Source organism: Alligator sinensis, unplaced genomic scaffold (assembly GCF_000455745.1).
Source record: "Alligator sinensis unplaced genomic scaffold, ASM45574v1 scaffold140_1, whole genome shotgun sequence".
NCBI lineage: Eukaryota > Metazoa > Chordata > Crocodylia > Alligatoridae > Alligator > Alligator sinensis.
Window position 1 is genome coordinate 5,752,882 of NW_005841836.1, and position 5,042 is coordinate 5,757,923.

The 5,042-nt window shown below is 43.5% G+C and overlaps 1 protein-coding gene across 5 annotated transcripts in view; it reads left to right on the plus strand.

The window, feature by feature from the left end:
- PLCB1 (phospholipase C beta 1) overlaps positions 1-5,042 on the plus strand; it is a 737,260-nt gene that overhangs the window by 65,301 nt on the left and 666,917 nt on the right. The window lies entirely within an intron of this gene.

Genomic DNA, 5,042 nt, shown 5'->3' on the forward strand with positions numbered 1-5,042 from the left:
CGCCCTTGCGGCGCGCCCAGGGGGCGGGGCGGGCCCCCAGCCAGCTTGGTGTCAGAAGATTTGGATTGGGCCAGGTGCTGCCTCTGAGCTGGGGCAGCATCTGGCCCACTAGCAGCCTGCCTGGGCAGCCTCGGGGGACACTGCTGCCATGGAGGGAAGGACCAGGGCGCCCTGCGTCTCATGGGCCACCTGGCCTGCTGGCAGCGCCTCCCCCCCACCCCCCCCGGTTGGGGGAGAGGTGAGCAAGCTCCATAGGAAAAAAAAAAAGTGCCTGCTAAAGGCAGAAGTGGCGAGGGGCCTGATCCTTTTTTTCTGCAGAGCCTTCCTGCTTCTCTCATGGCTAGGGGGTGAGCTGACAGCTGCAAGGCAGTGTAGCAAACTAAACTACATCTGGATGTAGTTTAGTTTGCAATGATGCAGTCATTTAAAACCCCCAGAACTCTTGATCGTGTAAGGTGTGACGCCATTAAGCCACACAAAATGACATTTTCGTCATGTGTACATGTTAATGGCGTCAGGTGTACAAGTACCCTCTGAGCCTGCCTTTGCTATGGGAAAGAAGTGCTCTGTGTTGAGTAAATCTTTTGTTTGGTATCATAGCAGTAGAGTGAGAATGCAAGAAAGATTTTCTGAAAACAATAGCTGTAAAGAGGGATGCGGTTCTTCACTTGTTCTTCCTTGAGGACTTGCCCAGTGGCCAGTGAGGGGACCTTGTAGCTGTAATTTGCAAACCCAAGTAACTGATCACTGATCACACTGGCCACTTCTGCTGGGCTAAGTGAGCCCCTGCTGTAGGCCAGTGGAAAGAATTCTTAATTGCTCGCTGCTAACTCTAGAGAAACTGCTATTTAATGGATATCATTACATGAATATAAATAGAACTCTTAAAGAATCCAGATGCACTCTTCACAGCGGATGCTATTTTTAACTTAAATTCTGCCATATGAGTTATACCATTCAAATAAAAATTACCTTTCTCCGCAAAATGTTGTGTAGCATTTTTATGTACAGTGTTATAAAATGAAAACCTTTTGCCTTGTGTTGCTAGCAAGGAACCAGTTCTGCTGTTTAGGACTGTTCTTGGTTACTACTATTTGATTTTGACCATGAAGGGATCAAGATTTCAATTTTTTACCTTAAAGGCATAGAAAGTTTCATGGCTGCATTTGAGCTAGCTTGAAATCCTAAAAGGAAAATGAATGAAGGGAGGAGGCATACAACTGGTCATTCCATTTTCAAAGTCTTCTCTGTTTTCTCTTTCATTCTCCCAAATGTTGGTGGTATTTCAGGGGCCCAAGCAACCCATTTTGGGTAGGGAGCACCTTAGGCAAAACAGATGTTGGTTATATTTGCTGCATGCAAAAGTTGGCTCCACATATTGCAATTTTAGTAAGCTAGGAGATGGCATGGCCATAACCTTGATGTGCATATACTGTGTGGTCAGCTATTCTGGCCTCTTCTAGAAGTTGTGTATAAAAGGAAGCAAGTTTAGTTGGAAGTGCAGCTTTTCTAACTCACAATTCAGTCACTTAACACATGGGGCTGAAGCAATCACAAATGCTGCTGAAAGCAGTAGAGTTATTTGAGTATAACTTGGGGCAGAATTTGGCTGACCTGCTTATTGCTTGGAGCATAGTCCTTTTTAAATTCATGGAGTTTTGCCTTGAAACCACTGGAAGCAGGACTGGCCTTTAGATCTACCAAGTGCCCCAAGTGCCAACAGCAGTAAATTTAGTTGAGTGCCTTGAAAACAGCACACATGCTGCACATCCCCACCAACACATGGGGTGACCAGTGAAGCAAGGCCTTGGGCCAATATTTTCTGCATGTTTCAATCAATGTTATTCAAGCTATAGCAAATAAACAGTTGTCCTAATTGAGAGAATGGTAGGAGCTTTCCTTCTAGTGAGAAAAAGCCTCTGTACAAAGCAGAATTCCTAGCAGCAATGAACAGCCTGATTCAGTGCTGTTCATTGGAATATCTAGTATTGGAAAGAGCTATGTGCTGCTGCTGCTGCTGCTGCTAGGGGGGGGAAATCCTTCTCAGTCTTGGCAACCTCAGTCTTGCAGCTGCCAAGTATATTTTGCATATGGGTATGAGTATTAGTTTCGGAGCTGAAGGGGATAAAGGAGGAAGGTGTGAAAGGATCAAATTTGACATCACCCACGGTAGAAGGAGACAATGAACTATAAATGAATAACTTACATGCAGCCTGTGTCAAAATGCTGTTTGCAGTGGCATTACTAACAAAAAAGACAAATTCGTTTTTAGAGAAGCACAATCTGTTCTCTTGCATCTGGGGATTTGTAGCTAGCTCTGTTACATCTATGAAGGTTTGAAGGCAAGAGGATAATTACTGAATGCAAAATAAATAAATAAATAACCCTAGTGTTTAATGGAGCATATTTACAAAAACCAAGCATTCAGAAGTCAGGGGACTCTAGGAGCAAGGTTTATCCTCTACTATTACCTTGACTATGTTGTCTTTCCCATATATTCAACTGCATACACTATAAAAGCAATAAATACATTAATTTATTTCCCCTGAAGAAGGGAGAATAGCAATAGGAAGGGATATGTGTGCACAACATGAATAGTTAAAATTGTGCGGTAATTTTTTCCCTCCCTTTCTGGGGAGCAAAGGAATCTTCGGAGAGATTAAGTCTGTAGAGTTTATAAGCTAAAAGTAAGAAGTGGAATCTTCAGTTCACAAATATAAAATCCCATTAGCTACTTTGAACTCCACAGATTGGGAGTGATGCTCTTAAGTATGCATCTGTCAAGCTTCTTGGGCTTTACCAGGGGGTCTTTAAAGTTCCTTCAGCTGAAGGTGCGATAAGCATAGACTGGCTGAACTCTGGCTTTTCCCCAGCTGTTTGTCACCTGCCAGGTATGTGTGCCCTGAGGCCTGACTCATGCTTAGAAACAGGGCTAGATCCTAAGTGAGACTTATGTAATTGAACTAAATGCAGCTTTAGGCACTTGTAGCTACACTGAATCCTAATCTGTGCATGCTTACTCTGTACTCTCCTACTGTGTGTGCTCAGTAAGCTGTGCTCAACCTGTGTAGGTACCTAGGGAAAATGGACTTAAGCACATGCTAGATGCTGGGTGAATCCAGAAAGTTTTAGTCACAGAAAAAACAACTACAGTACAATTAAATATCAGGGAAAAGAGGGAGCACTTCTAACCATTAGCCTAATGGTAGTGTAACAAAATGCCCAGTTTTTCTTTATATATATAAAAGGGAAGGGAATGCATTTTATTTTATATATATAAAAAATAAGATGCATTCTCTTCCCTCTAAAATATATATATATAAAAGAAAAACTGGGGGTTTTGGGAAGGGAATGCCTAATTGGGGAAGGGAATGCATATTTTATATATATTTTTCTGGCTTTCCTTTCTCTCCCTCTCTGTTCCCTATAGACAAGCATAAGTGAGTTCAGTCTTAGGATAAGCTTTAACATTTTTATTTTGGTAGCAAGTTTTTGGTTTTGGATATCCACTGTTTTATATTGTATTATTATTAGGTTTGTATTGATTTTTACTGTTGTATATTGTATTATTATTATCATTTTCGTATTGATTTTTATTGTTTCATATGGATATTGTATGGTTTAGGCCTGTGTTTGTAAGTGAACCAAAGTAATGTCAAGTTTCCATTTTGTATGTCAAGTCTCCATCTTGTGTCCTCTGCCCGGGCATCTCCTGTGTTGCAACTGTATGATTCAAGTATCCCTCCCATGTAAATTGGTTCCTGGATGAATGAGAGTGATTGGGAATGATTGAAATACAGTGGTAGGAGGCCTCTACTGAATGGCCTGTAACAACTAGGCCATCACCTCGCATTGATTCATCCAGGAACCACGGACCTCACCCAGGAACAGAGACAAGACCAGCATTTGAATGACAAAAGACCCTGCAGAACCAGCAACTCTACTATTGTACCCCACCATTACAGACACCCGAAGAGGAGCTGGGGGTAGCAGCGTGGCTTGTGAACACTGTGATGCTGGGGTGCATGGAGCATCCCACAGGAGTGTGGAGGGGCCCTCTATGTGCTCAGCAGCAAACTGTTAGACATGGAAGTGGACCAGAAGTGCTTCTGGTCCACTTTCGGGTCTGCTGCCGAATGCGCTGGGGAGCCCCGCGCACTTCTGTGGGACACTCCATGCATCTCAGCATTCACGAGCCACCTGCTACCTAGAGGTATGGAGAAATAACATTTAAAGCTGTGTCTGTGTCCAAATCCCTGAATCTCTCCGAATCTATTTGGAGGGTCCTGATTCTATTCGGAGAGATTAAAGGGTCCTCTGATTTGATTTCGATTTGGATTCGGAGATTTAGCCAGTGATTTAGCCATATCTCCGCTGAATTGAATTAAGGACTAAAGATTTGTACAACCCTAATGATCAGGGGTTTTGCAATGAGACTGGGGATAATGGTGGAGTGGACCAGGAGGTTGTGCATTGCCATTGCTGGGCCAGGTTGCCTGGCCCCATGCATATGGGTAGGGGTTCCAGAGGAGATGTGATGTGTAAAGGGTTTTGTGACTTTTGGAAGTTTGAAAACCACTGCTTTGTAGTGTGTTCATAGATTCGTAGATGTTAGGGTTGGAAGGGACCTCAACAGATCATCAAGTCTGACCCCCTGCCTAGGGGGTCAGATAACCCCAGCCAGATGCCTATCCAGCCTTCTTTTAAAGACCCCTAAGGTTGGGGAGAGCACCACCTCGCTTGGAAGCCCATTCTAAATTTTGGCCACCCTTACTGTGAATAAGTTTTTCCTCATATCCAGCCTAAATCTGCTCTCTGTCAGTTTGTGACCATTGTTCCTTGTTACCCCAGGAGGTGCCCTGGTGAACAGAGCATCTCTGTGTTGTGCATGCAGTTGCAGACTTTCGTTAATTATCAGGACTTCATTCCCACAGTTTGTCTTCACCTTTCTATGCTGCTAATGGGATTGAGAATGGTGTAGGAATAGTCACTCTCTCCTCTCCAATCACCATGAAACCTTTGGATCAGGCAGATATCTCATG